Below are 15,989 nucleotides of genomic sequence, written 5' to 3' on the forward strand. Positions count from 1 at the left end.
TTGAAGCCTGTTTTATGGAGACAACAGTGGGTTTAAGTATGTAATAACTGCTGCAGATTGAAGCGTAATGCAGCCTAATAATGTTCAGTGTGTTGTGAAGTGTTCATTATAAATGAGGGTTGAATGAACTGGTGACTTTAATGCACAGAATGCAAAGTAAACTAAAGGTCAGTAAAAAGGGATTATTTTGAAGACCGCAGTATTAAATATTAAACTGTTTTCAATGTTAATGATACATTTTTATGCACCAAATCAGCATATTAGTATGATTTCCGAAGGCTGACGTGACACTGTAGAGTACAGTAATGAAAATTAATTTTGATATTGCAGGATGGTACAATGCAATATAAAACAGTTGATTTCAATTGTAAAATTATGTTTTCACTATTTTTTGATCAAATAAATGCAGCCTTGTTGAGGATATGAGACTTTCTAAAAACATTTTTTTTTAAATCTTGTAGATGCTAAAATTTTGATTTGTAGTACATATCACTTATAAACTATGAAAATGCTGTAATTATACAACTTTTCATGTTACACCCTGGGAGAATATGTACACTGCTTGTCACCATTTGAATTTAAGTAGGCAACTACTGAAGTTATGGATTGCATTATTGCAGTAAATAACATGTTTCTGGTATGTTTTGCAACAATTCTTTTAACTGTAACTGATGCAGTGTGTAGCTTTTTATTTTAAGACGTACCCATACAAATTCCTATTCACCCTGGTGTGCTAAAAAAATGTAAATATATCTGAGAATGTAGGCTACTTTAGAGAGATTTTACTGAAAAGAATTTCTAGTAATAAAAGATTCACAGGATAAACCATGCAGAATTATTTACATAATTCATATCATATTTACAAAGGGTACTCATAATTCTGACCATTATATACACCGTTCAGGCATAACATATGACCACCTTTTTTAATATTGTGTCGGTCCCCTTTTGCTACCAAAAAAGCCAGACCCGTAGAGGGATGGGGTCTCATTTATAAAATGTACAGAAACCTAAATTGAATCTTACAATCATCTCTCAAATATGCATACATTTAATTCATAGAATGAACATACGCTCAGAAAATGCATGTATGCCTCTCTTTCAAATGTGAAATCTATGAATCGCAAATGATCTTGAACTTGCGCACAACTTAATAAGTTCAGCTCTCTGCCTTGTAAACTACTCCTAATTAATGTCAATAACGTATAAAAAAAATCACCAGTCATCATCCAAATCCTTTAATTTAGAACAGCGAGCTGCAAGAACAGCTTACTTTCCAAAAACCTGCAGTACTCTGACAGTAAGAAGTGTGTACGTCTGCTCAGACCCCGATGTGACACTAAGCATTTTCCATGTCAAAGGCAGTTGTTATAAATATGAACGTTGATGTGGATTTAAGTGTACGCACACTCTAAGATCAAATCTGTGCGTACGCACGCTTTATATATGAGGCCCAGGAACTCCACTAGACCCCTGAAGTTGTGCTGTGGTATCTGGCACTAAGGTGTTAGCAGTGGATTCTTTAAGTCAGGAGTGCTCAACCCTGTTCCTGAAGACCTACCATCTTACAAAGTTCAGCTCCAACCCTGATCAAACACACCTAAACCAGCTAATTAATTTCTTAGGTAGCATCTGGTAATTACAGACAGCTGTGTTAGAGCAGGGCTGGAACTAAGTCTGCAGGTAGGTAGATCTCCAGGAACAGGGTTAGGCACCCCTGCTTTAAGTCCTATAAGTTGCGAGATGGAGGCTCCATGGATCGTACTTGTTTGTTCAGCACATCCCACAGATGCTCGATATGAGATCTGGGGCATTTGAAGCCCAAGTCAACACCTCAAACACATTGTTGTGCTCCTCAAACCATTCCTGAGCAATTGGCAGGGCACATTATCCTGCTGAAAGAGGCCACAGCCACCAGGGACGTGTCAGGACCCAAGATTTAAGCAATGCACATGCACCCCACCATCCACGTGATGTAAAAGAAAACATGATTCATCAGACCAGGCCACCTTCTTCCATTGCTCCGTGGTCCAGTTCTGATGCTCACGTGCCCACTGTTGGCACTTTCTGCGGTGGACAGGAGTCAACATAGGCACCCTTGACAGATCTGTGGCAACCCCATAAATAACAAACTGTGATGCACTGTGTATTCTGACAGCTTTTTATCAAAACCAACATGAACTTCTTGAGCTACAGTAGCTCATCTGTTGGACTGGACCACACAAGCCAGCCTTTGCTCCCCACATGCATCAATCAGCCTTGGCCGTCCATGACCTTGTTCCTTCCTTGGACCACTTTTGATAGATACTGACCACTGCAGACAGGAAACACCCTACAAAAGCTGTGGTTTTAAAGATACTCTGACCTATCTAGCCATCACAATTTGGTCCTTGTCAAACTCATTCAAATCCTTGTGCTTAGCCATTTTTACTGCTTCTAACACATCAGCTTTGAGGACAAAATGTTCACTTGCTGCCTAATATATCCCACCCACTAACAGGCGCTGTGATGAAGAGATAATCAGTTATTCAATTAATCAATCAATCAATCAATCATTCAGGGTAAATGAGAATGAATGGGGGAAAGTCATGTGAGAGGAGGCAATATATATTTACATACATACAGTCAAGTCCGAAATTATTCATACCCCTGGCAAAATCTGACTTAAAGTTACTTTTATTCAACCAGCAAGTTTTTTTTTTTAGTAGAAATGACACAGATGTATCCCAGAAGATAAGACGATGTACAAGAGGCATTATTGTGGGAAAAAAATTATTACTCATCTTTTATTTATCTTTGAACAAAAAGTAGCATTTCCAAAATTATTCATGTCCTTCTCAATAATCAATAGAAAATCCTTTATTGGCTATTACAGCAATCAAACACTTCCTATAATTGCTGACCAGCTTTTTGCATGTCTCTACTGGTATTTTTGCCCATTCATCTTTAGCGATGAGCTCCAACTCTTTCAGGTTCGAGGGTCTCCTTGCCATCACCCTGATCTTTAGCTCCCTCCACAATTGGATTTAAGTCAGGACTCTGGCTGGGCCACTGCAAAACGTTAATGTTTTTGTCTGCTAACCTTTTCTTCACCACTTTTGCTGTGTGTTTTGGGTCATTGTTGTGCTGAAATGTCCACTGGTGCCCAAGGCCAAGTTTCTCTGCACACTGCCTGATGTTGTTGTTGAGAATTTTGATGTATTGCTCCTTTTTCATGGTGCCATTTACTGTGATTAGGTTCCCTGGTCCACCGGCTGAAAAACACCCCCAAGGTTCCCACCACCATGTTTGACAGTGGGGATGGTGTTCTTATGGTTGAAGGCTTCTCCTTTTTTACGCCAAATGAAGGCTACATCATTGTGGCCAAACAATTCAATTTTTGTGTCATCTGACCATAAAACAGAAGACCAGAAGTCTTCTTCTTTGTCCAGATGAGCATGTTTTTGTGTGCCTTATCTGGAGAAGTGGTGTCCTCCTTGGTCTGCGTCCGTGGAACCCAGCGGTGTGCAGTGTCCGTTGGACTGTCTGCTTTAAGATGTTGCCACCAACAGAGCCCAGATTCATCAGGATGGCCTTGGCGGTGATCCTTGGATTCTTTTTTACCTCTCTCACTATCCTCCTGGCCAGCACAGGTGTCACTTTTGGCCTCCGACCATGTCCTCTGAGATTTTTCACAGTGCGGAACGTCTTGTATTTTTTAATAATACTTTGCACTGTAGCTACTGTAACTTCAAATCATTTAGATACGGTCTTATAGCCCTTTCCTGACTTGTGAGCAGCCACAATGCGCAGCCGCAGGTCCTTAGTGAGTTCCTTTGTCTTAGCCATGACTGTCCACAAACCAACAGCAGAGAGCTTCTGTTTTTCACCTGTTGAGTTGATTAAAACAGCTGTTCCCAATGAATCAGGGTAATTGGGATCCTTTAGAACAGCTTGGACTATTTGGAATGGTAAAGAACTTTGCATTTTCCCATAGACTGTGACAGTTTGCAAAGGGTATGAATAATTTTGGACATGCCACTTTTTTTCAAATGTAAATAAAAGCTGAGAAATATTTTTTTTCCACAATGATGCCTCTTGTACATCATCTTATTATCTTTTGGGAGAAGTCTGTGTCATTTCCGGTCAAAAAAAACTTGCTGGTTGAATAAAAGTAACTTTAAGTCAGAATTTGCCAGGGGTATGAATAATTTCGGGCTTGACTGAATAGTTGGTCAGAATTGTTATTTATATATACAGTGCTGCTTAAAAGTTTGTGAACCCTTTAGAATGTCCTATATTTCTGCATAAATATGACCCAAAACATAACCAGATTTTTATACAAGTCCTGAAGGAAGACAAAGAGAACCCAATCAAACAAATGAGACAAAAATATATTTTTTGTTATTTATTTATTGATCAAATAAACCCCCTTTAACTGCAGGTAGCATTTCTTGTAACTGCTAATAAGTCCTGCACAATGACTTGTGGGAGTTTTGAACTCCTTCAACTCTGTGATGTTGGTGAGTTTCCTCCTATGAACTGTTTGCTTCAGATGCTTCCACAACATTTCAATTAAGTTCCGGACTTTGACTTGACCATTCCAAAACATTACCTTTGTTCTTCTTTAACCATTCTTTGGTAAAATGACTTGTGTGCTTGGGGTCGTTGTCTTGCTGCATGGCCCACTTTCAGTTCTGGGACAGATGTCCTGACACTTTCCTTTAAAATTTGCTGGTATGATTCAGAAGTCATTGTTCCATCAATGATGGCAAGCCGCCCTGGCCCAGATGCAGCAAAACAGGCCCAAACCATGAGACTACCACCACCATGTTACACAGATGGGATACAGTTTTCCAAACATAACAACTTCTTGATTAAACCAGAAATGACTATTTTGGTCTCATCTGTCCACAAAACATTTCTCTGTGGACTGCGGATTTGTGGAGTCCAATCTCTTTAGAGATGTTTTGTAAACTCTTACAGTCTGATGAGCAACAGCAACTCTTTTTCGGATGTCCTCAGAGATCTCCTTTGTTTGTGCCATGATTCTATGATTCACTTCCACAAACATGATCAGACTTTGATAGATCCCTGTTCTCTAAATAAAACAGGGCAGACACTGATAGTCATCCCACTGTTTGAAAAGAGATGGACTCCATTTTCACCTTCAAAATAACCGTAACACTGGATCATTTTTCTCAAAAAATAAATGACAAAGAAAATATTCTTGTCTCATTTGTTTGATTAGGTTCTCTTTGTCTTCTTTTTATATTTTGCAGTGAAAAAAGATCAGGACATGTGTTATAAAAATTTAGTCACCCCTCAGATATTTTTTTCTTACAGGAAAATGATGTGCGTCATTACAACAGTTTTTTTTTTTTCTTTCCTGTTCCAGGAACCCTGTGACTTAATCTAAATCATACAATAATGCAGTCATAAAATAATGTGAAATATAATAGCATCAATTGTATCTGTTGTGCTATTTGTGTCCTCTAGGGGATGCAGTCTTCACAATCAATTTTTTAACCCTGTTTGAATGTTACATTCAGCATTATATTAAACTCTCAAACCAATTACACTTACCCAAAGGTCAAGGCTGCCAGAGCCCATTTTTAGGCAATTTGTTCATAGCGGTTCTATTGCACTTCCTCCATTTATCACTCAAGTAATCACTGACCTTTTAGGGGGTCAGATAAATTTCCTCTTCCTCTAAGAGTGAAGCTAATTTATCCCTTGGTTTTTATATAAAAGATAACAAATTTCATCTCTATTTACTGCAAATTTTTGAATGTAAATGTTTGAGTTGGCTGTCCTAACATGGCTTTTTGTAAACAATTCCCTAGATTGGAGCTGTGAGACTCTGATACTCAGTTTTTTTGTCTCAATTTGCAGTTTACACTAACAGTTCTCTGAGGTGGCTGAGCAAATGATCAAAGAGAGAAATCAGGTATTTTAGAAGTATTAATACAGCATATTAGATACAGTATTTCCATACAACTTGCCAACTTATACTTTTTTTCTTGTTAAAAATCATTTCTTCTTTTCCCCAATGATTCAGCTTTCAAATGTACTTTGCTGGAGTAAACCCCTCTCGCATACACTTGAACTGCAAAATGTTTGTGCAATGTTGTGTTGAATGAAATGTGATAGTCACAATTTGAAATACTGATTAATGGTTTCAAAGAAAATAAAAACAATGATATTCAAATCAGTAGGCCTATGTGCCATAGCAATGGGTCTTATCAGCATAAATAATGAGTACAAACAGGAACATTATGCCTGATTTGATGAAATCTGTCACAACAACAGCTTGGGTCTGACTGTTAAAGAGTGTCAGCTGCCTGGTGTTGTTTGATGCAACAGATCTTGTGAATATTTTCGTGGGCCGTCACATTTTCGGAAGCATGTGGTTTCAATGGCTCTTTCAAATATATTGGTTTTCTTCTAGAAATACCATACAGTTAAAGTCAAAAGTTTACATACACCTTGCAGAATCTGCAAAATGTTAATTATTTTACTAAAATAAGAGGAATCATACAAAATACATGTTATTTGTTATAAGATATTTCACATAAAAGACATTTATAGTCTACAAGAGAAAATATTATAGTTGAATTTATAAGAAACCTGATCAAAAGTTTACATACGCTTGATTCTTAACGCTGTGTTGTTTTTTTTTTAGTGATAATTTGAAGATCAGGCAAAATTTTACTTATTTTGTCTTCTGGAAAACATGTAAGTATCTTCTGTAGCTTCTAAAGGGCAGTACTAAATGAGAAAAAAAAAAATATATATATAGGCAAAATAAGAAAAATGTACACATCCCTATTCTGTTCAAAAGTTTTCACCCCTGGCTCTTAATGCATGCCTTTTCCTTCTGGAGCATCAGTGAGTGTTTTAAACCTTCTGTAAAAGTTGCATATGAGTCCCTCAGTTGTCCTCAGTGTGAAAAGATGGATCTTAAAATCATACAGTCATTGTTGGGAAGGGTTCAAATACACAAAAATGCTGGAAAACCAAACAATTTGTGGGACATGAAGGATTTTTCTGAAGAACAGTAGGCAGTGTAACTGTTCAGGACAAACAAGGGACTCATGACAGCTGTGGATCATTCAGGTAACAACACAATTTTAAGAATTAAGCATATGTAAACTTTTGAACAGGGTCATTTTTATAAATTAATTAATTATTTTCTCTTGTGGACTATGTGAACGTCTATTATGTGAAATATCTTATTCAGATCAGTACTAAAAAAAAAAAAAAAAAAAGCATGGATTTTGTATGAACCCTCTTATTTTGCTAAAATAGTTAACATGTGTATGTAAACTTTTGACCTGAACATTAAAATTTCTCTCATGTCACACGTTTCCCCACCCAATGATTGTATTGCCACTGATTTTATTTAAAACATGATGATATGATGATGGTAAAACACGAATTGTGAGGAATAATTCTATTTCAATGCTTTCGTGTTTCTTTGGGAAACGTGCAAGTTTTGTAAGAAAATGCATATTTTGTGAGTAAACTCAAAGTTTACATCTTGTATTCTGTGGTTTTAATCACTACATTTTGATGGTTTTCAAATACTATTCAAACAGGATTGCTGTTATGTTTTATAATATAATTACTTTATACATAAAAGTATTATAAAACAGTTCCAGTCTACAAATTGTCCGAGCTGCTTTGCAACAGGGAGATATTTCACTGTTTGTATTGCTCCGTTTGTCTGTGTTCACACCATTCCAAACTGTAATATGCAGTGTTTATTTGATTTGAGGAGTTTCCTGTAATAATGGCGGCTTGTGTTTTCTCTTGCTCAAAGTCCCTTTAAGGCAAGTCATGTCACTGAGGACAACTGAGGGACTCATATGCAACTAATACAAAAAGTTCAAACGCTCACTGATGCTTCAGAAGGAAACACAATGCAGAGCTGGGGGTGTAAACTTTTTAACAGAATGAAGGTGTGTACATTTTTCTTATTTTGCCTAAATAATATATATATTTTTTTCATTCAGCACTGCCTTTCAGAAGCTACAGAAGATACTTACATGTTTCCCGGAAGACAAAATAAGTTCAATTTACCCTATAATCTTCAAATTCAAAGCTCTTCATGCACCATATTTCCTTCTGGAGCATCAGTGAGTGTTTGAATCTTCTGTAATAGTTGCATATGAGTCCCTCAGTTGTCCTCAGTGTGAAAAGATGGCTCTCAAAATCATACAGTCATTGTTGGAAAGGGTTCAAATACATATAAATGCTGAAAAAAACAAAGAATTTGTGGGACCTGAATGATTGTTTCTGAAGAACAGCAAGCAGTTTAACTGTTATAATAAATAAATAACGTTAAATAAACAACACAGTATTAAAAATCAAGCATATGTAAACTTTTCAACAGGGTTGTTTTAATAAATTCATCTATTATTTTCTCTTGTGGACCATACTGCCCTCCAAAGGCAAAGTGCAGTAACTACACCAACACTGAAACTGAGAAAAATGCCTTTAAAGTTTTTACAGCAGCTAGTCAAACATGTTGACATTCTGTTGAAAAACTCTTGTTTCTCTGAAACGGGACACAATTTAACCAGGAGACTTTGCCACAAGACAAAACAGATGTCACAAAGTCCATTTTAAGCCTTAACTCAATTTTGACCAAATGTGTAGTTACTGCGCTTTGCCTTTGGAGGGCAGTATATGTAAACATCTTTTATGTGAGGGATCTCATTCAGGTCAGTACTAAATAAAAATAACATGTTTTCTTTTAATGTTCCCTCTTATTTTTGTAAAATAATTCACATTTTGCAGATTCTGCAAGGTGTATGTAAACTTTTGACTTCAACAGAAAAAAACTCATTTTGAGAAAGGCATTAAGAAATGTACAAATAGATAAAATATAATAAAATAAACACATACATATGTATTTTCCATGTTTTCTTTCCACTCAAGCGAAAGCAAAATAGCCCAAACAAATTTCATTACTGGCATATGCACAAAAAATAATTTAGCTTGTATATGTCTTGCCTTAAGTGGTAAGAAGATGTGCATATGGCATGTACTTGTAAAGCAAAATATAATAAAATACACACCCAATAACTCAAAACACATTATTTTTTTTTTCCTAACACATTTATTATTTTCTGACATTTTTATTCTCTTTCGTTCTGAGATGATCCGTGGAACAAAAAGAAGAACATTTACAAGAGCAACATGCAGAAATGTTTCGTCTTGCAAGTAAGAGAGAAGATGAAGGTGGGTGTTTTCGGGCAAACATACTAATTTCAGCAAAAGCACTTAGTGGGCAATATGGATAAATCTGATCACTTTTACAAAAATAGATGACCAAACAGCCTGGCATGATTTTTGGATGGTTACACAACGGTTATGCTAATGTGGCTCGGAATCAGATTCGAAATCAGGAGAGATGTCCTTGATGACTGGAGGCTTGTGCCGCAGGTCATAACCTACGTCGGTTTCGTCAACAGCTTTTTAATGAGCCGCGTGTTTGTTAGTCCATCAATCAAGTCCCAGTTCAGTAGCAATGTGAGAAAACAACAACGGGCCTGTGCTGTTTGTGAGCTCAGCCAGTGTTTCGTGAAATAAGAAAGAAACAGACGTAGGCGTTTTATGTTTGAGCGGAAGTTCAGCTTCATAAGAAAAGACTCTGTGAGGTAAATAAATACATAAATATATCAATATAGAATAAATACATAAACCTCGTACAACAGTTGTTTTTCTTCAACAATACATTAAGTGGGGGGTTTGTGGTGGCATCTGACACAAAACAGATGCAGCTGTGACAAAGAAACAGGCTAGAAGGCAATTTCTTGACGAATGAATTCACATGTTCATATGTCATCTTCACGCTTTGCTTGGCTTTGCCTCAACTATCGTGTTCTGGTTCTAAAGCAAACAGTTTCATCTCAGCATCAGCGTTTAAGCAACTAACAGGTGACATGGTAATTGTCTTGCAGTGTTAGTATACATGCACTGGTGTGCTCTGGAGGTGAATGAGCAAAGAAAGGACGGATGTGGTTTTTCAGAGCATGAAAAGAAACAAACCTGGCAGAGAAGTTGACCCCAGTGAACCGCAAACTAATGAAATGCTGCAAACACAGATGTGAATCAAATAAATTGCCATTGCAAGGGTCCATTTCAGACAGTCGAAATGCTAGAATAATGTCCTCGCTTTTCTAAGGTTTTCATCTTTTAATGGACTGAGCTTGCTAATTGCACAAGAAAAGATGTGGGTTACGAAAAAAATGCAGTCTTTCAGTTTAATGACGGTCCCCTGTCCTTCATTAGTCTGCGTGTGTATTGTCTGGCCGCTCTGAAGGCCTCCGTGAGCTCAAGAGGCTTTTGAAACTCAGTAGGGATGTGCTACTTTGCTAGCCGTAGATAAGAGCGCAGAGCTGTGTGTTAATATGTGTGTGCTCGCCCAAGTCTTTGATTCGCACAAACGTCAGAAATTACAAAGAAACGAGGAGTCGCTTTCACTGAAACCCTTTTACGTCCTACAGCCATAATCCATCACATCCCAGAAGGAAGAGGTTGTGTCCTCAAAGTTTTGAAAAGTTCTATCTTATTAAACATGTGCTATCCACCCTAAGCCTCGCAACTGATTGATGAGCTAATTATGGGTTGTTAAAGTGACAGTACAAGAATTACTAACCCTTTCAAATCTCTCAGTGACACCCGAATGAACTGCCAGGGGAAAACTTTTGATCCTCAAATAATGTTTTAAGCTGAGACGTATGAACTATTTGTGCTTGACCATGTTTTTTTTTGTTAAATACTGCTTATGTATAGCTACAAGTAACCTAGCATCTACCCGTAAATGTATTTTCCAGATGAAATATGACAGCTGGAGGGCTTGCTTGCTTGTTTGCTTTCTTTACTATTTGTGCTCAGGGTTAAGAAGTGTATGTATTTTTCATGATACAAGTGTTTACAGTATGTTGATTATAGGTGCTGCAGAGGGCTGCAATGTACTGTTGCTTTTTTAAGCAAGTCTAAATCCAAAGTATGCTTTTCGAAGCACATTTTTTTAAAAAGTATATTCCAAATATGCACATTGGAATGTTTCAACCTTGCCCAGTGTCTGATTTCTTTTCAGAAATTATTTGGCATAAATGTCTTTGTACTTTGTATCTATTAATTTTCTCACATAAGTGTTTGTCTATTGTTGCGGCTCTGGGTTTATGTCCAAAGTATACTTCAGTTTTGACACAAATGCTTAGCGATGTTGATATTTACATTAAGCGCGCTGTAAACATATCTTAAGCTGCCTTTCCACTATCTCTGACAAGCGACAGACCGGAAGTCATTCACTTCCAATGGAGAGTCGTGTGGGAGCTGTGAGGAGTTTCGATCATATGCGTATGCAGAAATTTCGGATTCGTTTTGAGCTTCAGATGCGTTAAAATGTTTGAACATCTGTGGCTAGACCGTATACGACTGACCGGATGTGATGTATTCTATTAAAATCTATGAGCGTAAGGTTAGAATTACCAATATTTTCCACTTTAACATTATTCTTTAATCACTATTTTTGTAAAATGGTGCTTTAGAATAATTATTTTAAACCTACTATGTTTTTGTTTTGGGGGTCATTTGTATTGTGTCGATACATTCATACATTAATTATATTAATTAAAATCATTTTACCATGGTGAATAAGCCAAAGTAACAGTCGCTGCATGACCAATGTGACGCATCTTTTTCACTCTACGTTTTAGCTCTTCGTCCACAGTGCATTTGTCAAGGAAATGGAGCTTTTTGAAGTGTGGACTGTGAAAACGTAGAAATTATAATTATCAGTCTGCCATATTGGTGGCACTGAACGTAATATTTTGAGGTAACGGTTGCTGCGCAACAAATTTGAAAGTTCTTTGCGACTGCCACTAGGTGAAGAAATGCGCCAATTGTATCCAAATGTCAGAGACAACGGAAAAGGCGGCCTTGTCCATACAGAAAATGCATCTTTTTCTCTCCGCTTTGGCCTTCCATCCACACTGAGACAGTGTTTTTGTCAAGGAAATTGAGCTTTTTGAAAACGTGTTGTAGTGTGGACTGTGAAAACGTAGACTTTTGAAAACGATAATGCATGTTTTGTCATGTGGCGCATATTGTACCAATAAATATCTGTTTATAACGGTATAGAGTGTTTTTACAACGCGTCATCAATCTGCCATATTGGCGGCACTGAACGTGATATTTCGAAGTAACGGTTGCTGCACAACCAATCTGAAAGTTCTGTGCGACTTCCACTAGGGGAGAAATTCGACAATCGTATCCAAATGTTTGAGACAGCGGCAAGGCAGCTTTAGGCCTTGCCCATACAGAAAACACAATTTTCTCTCAGTTTTGGCCTTCCGTCCACACTAAGACAGCGTTTTTGTCAAGGAAATTGAGTTTTTTGAAAACATGTTGTAGTGTGGACTGTGAAAACATAGACTTTTTAAAAAACGATAATGCATGTTTAGTCATGAGGCGCATATTGTACTAATAAATATCTATTTTTATATCAGTATAGAGTGTTTTCATCAATCTGCCATATTGGCAGCACTAAACATAATATTTCGAGGTAAAGGTTGCTGCACAACCAATTTGAAAGTTCTGTGCAACTGCCACTAGGGTAAGAAATGTGACAATTGTATCCAAATGTCAGACACAGCGGAAAGGCGGCTTTAGGCCTTGTCCATACAGAAAACACATCTTTTTATCTCCGTCTTGGCCTTCCGTCCACACTAAGACAGCGTTTTTGTCAAGGAAATGGAGCTTTTTGAAAACGTGTTGTAGTCTGGACTGTGAAAACATAGACTTTTGATAATGATATTGCATTTTTAGTCATGTGGCGCATGTTGAACCAATAGATTTCTGTTTATATCGGTATAGAGTATTTTCACGAAGCGCCATCAATCTGCCATATTGGCAGCACTGAACACAATATTTCGAGGTAACGGTTGTTGCACAACCAATTTGAAAGTTTTGTGCGACTGCCACTAGGGGGAGAAATGCAAAAATCATATTCAAATATTGAAGACAGTAGAAAGGCTGCTTTAGGCCTTGTCCATACTGAAAATGCATCTTTTTCTCTCCGTTTTGGCCTTCAGTCCACACTGAGACAGCGTTTTTGTCAAAGAAATTGAGCTTTTTAAAACGTGTTGTAGTGTGGACTGTGAAAACGTAGACTTTTGAAAACGATAATGCATGTTTAGTCATGTGGTGCATATTGTACCAATAAATCTGTTTATATCAGTATAGAGTGTTTTTACAACGCGTTATCAGTGTGCCATATTGGCGGCACTGAACGTGATATTTCGAGGTAACGGTTGCTGCACAACCAATTTGAAAGTTCTGTGCGACTGCCACTACGAAAATCATATCCAAATGTCAGAGACAGTGGAAAGGCGGCTTTAGGCCTTGTCCATACAGAAAACGCATCTTCTTCTCTCCGTTTTGGCCTTCCACCCACACTGAGACAGCGTTTTTGTCAAGAAAATGGTGCTGAGCGTAAACAATGGCACTGAACTGAACGAAACTTGCATATTTTGCTGTTTATTGCTGCTGAAAATGATCAATTGTTCTCATGTCCAGGGCAAAACATTTGGAGTAGTATAGACTGCCAAAAGTTATAACAAATCATGGAGAAGAGTGCAAAAAACTGAACCAGGATTTCCAGGGCAAGAATCTTCACAACATTCGTGTTCGTTCTTATCATTTCCGGTCAGGTAAGTGAAATATTAGGCTAATATCTAACTGTGAAATTTATGCTCTTGTTTACATCCGAGTATCGCCTGGCCGCGCATCCGGGTAACAGACCAAATCCTGACAAACACTCTATTGTGCTTGTTATGTGCTACTTTCACACTGTTGCTACAGATATGTTACTTTGTACATTTTTCATATTAAAGTCCTGCAAAGATGACAGAAAATTTACTCGCAGTTGCTGTCCTGTGGCAAAACATGGCGGCAGTTGCGTTTTAAATCAAACATATAATAGTGAGTGAGTACGACCTGGACGCTAGTAAATAAAATGATCCTGTTAGGAGAACTGAGTGAAAACTTATGTCTGTTCCATCTATGTATAATCTCAGTGAGCTTTTTATGAGGTTTTACAGATGCGCAGTACGGTGAATACAGTTTTCTGACGTTTCAGTGTGGATGAGAAACTTTTGGAAAACGCCTGAAATGCTAGTGTGGACAGAGAAATAGCTGTTTTCAAATGTATCTGGATTAATATAGATGTAGCCTTAGCATGCGCATAAAAACCTGAGTATACTTTGGGTTTAAGCCACCTTTTCATCGTCTACACACTTGTTCCCCTAGTGGCAGTTGACATAACTATGTAATTGTTTGTGAAGCTACTGTGTCACAGCACAAGAATTTACCCTATGCTTATTGACCATGCTGTGGTTAATGAATAGCTGAAAACATGCTGCAAAAAATACTAATTTTGGTGAATAGAAACAGCATATATAATTCTGTTTACTTATTCATCCATTCTGGCAGCAGGTATTTAGGATAGAGCTTGTTAAAATATTTAAAGTTTGCATTTGTACTCTTCATAAATCAAATCCAGTCTGATGGTCTTATGCTGTTTTGCCTTATTATTTAAAAAAAAAAAAAATCAATGTGAGGCTTAAATTGGATCCTAAAATCTTGCGTCCTCAGCGGATTGCACCGCCTGTTGAGAAATCAGGTCTCCATCAACTATCAGTGAAGTTTGGAGAAATTCCACCAGCTTTTTTTTTACAATGTTGTTAGTATATGTAAATGAACACGACTTGTATTCTTTCTACATGTTACCTGCACTCAGATTTCCCCGTTTATTTGTCAGGAAATTTCTGTCGAATGACAAATGTGTATTCCAGTTATTACCATACAGTACATATAGTATCAACATTGTATTGATACAAAGCTGGTTAAAAATCAGCAAAGTTATCCTTTAAAAGAAACCCTGGGTAAAAGGACTTGTATGGCTAAAAATAACGTAAATGATGTCTCTTACTGAAATGTGACCTTGGACCACAAATTATGTATGGCTTATTAGGATAGGACAATATTTGGCCGAGATACAACTATTTGAAAATCTGGAATCTAAGAGTGCAAAAAAATCTAAATATTGAGAAAATTGCCATTAAAGTTGTCCAAATGAAGTTCTTAGCAATGCATATTACTAATCCAGAATTAAGTTTTGATATATTTACAGTAGGAAATGTACAAAATATCTTCATGGAACATGATTTTTGGAATTAAAGAAAAATTGATAATTTTGACCCATACAATGTATTTTTGGCTATTGCTACAAATATACCCGTGCTACTTAAGACTGGTTTTGTGGTCCAGGGTCGCAAATATGCAGTAGAAAACCCACAAAAGATTTACATTACTTAAAAAATCCATATTGTTTTATACATATTTTTGAATTAAGAGGGATGCCATAATTTTAGTGACGTGAAATGGTTGCTCTCTGTGAGCTACTGGCGCTACCTGTTGTTATTTCTACCACAACACAACTCAGAAAACACAACTTGGAAAATAAAATACTGATACGATGACCACAGCTACTGAATAAGTTTACAAGTGGCGATGAATATAAGCGTAGACTTAAACCAAATGTGTACAATCGTTTTTTTTTTTTTTTTTTTTTTTGAGTGCAACTATTTCACGTCATCAAAATAATGGCGCCCCCCATAGTCCAAAATATGGATTATAACATACATAACATATTTTATTACGCAGCTTTGGGAATACTTGATTCTGATTGGTTAGTCGCGACATTTCGAGGAGAGTTGCCAGGCTTTAATAACAAAACCTGCCCAACTGCTACTCAAAACTAGCCCAATCGCTTTTCCAGGGGGGGATCCACCAGTAAAAATTGCGTTCCAGGGGTAAAATACACGTTTTTTGGCAGGGTTTCCCTGATATAGTTCGCAGTCCAGGGGCTAAATATAATGTGATTTGGGTCGCTTCAACCCCCGGACATAAACAACCAACAATGCCCTCCA

The 15,989-nt window shown here is 37.2% G+C and overlaps 1 long non-coding RNA gene across 1 annotated transcript; it reads left to right on the forward strand.

The window, feature by feature from the left end:
* The first annotated feature begins 9,100 nt into the window (after positions 1–9,100).
* LOC141345837 (uncharacterized) lies at positions 9,101–12,288 on the forward strand. Its single transcript, XR_012357093.1, has 2 exons — positions 9,101–11,591; positions 12,063–12,288. It is a non-coding gene; the product is annotated as an uncharacterized lncRNA (long non-coding RNA).
* Positions 12,289–15,989: the final 3,701 nt, after the last annotated feature.

Source organism: Garra rufa, chromosome 11 (assembly GCF_049309525.1).
Source record: "Garra rufa chromosome 11, GarRuf1.0, whole genome shotgun sequence".
Taxonomy (NCBI): Eukaryota; Metazoa; Chordata; class Actinopteri; order Cypriniformes; family Cyprinidae; genus Garra; species Garra rufa.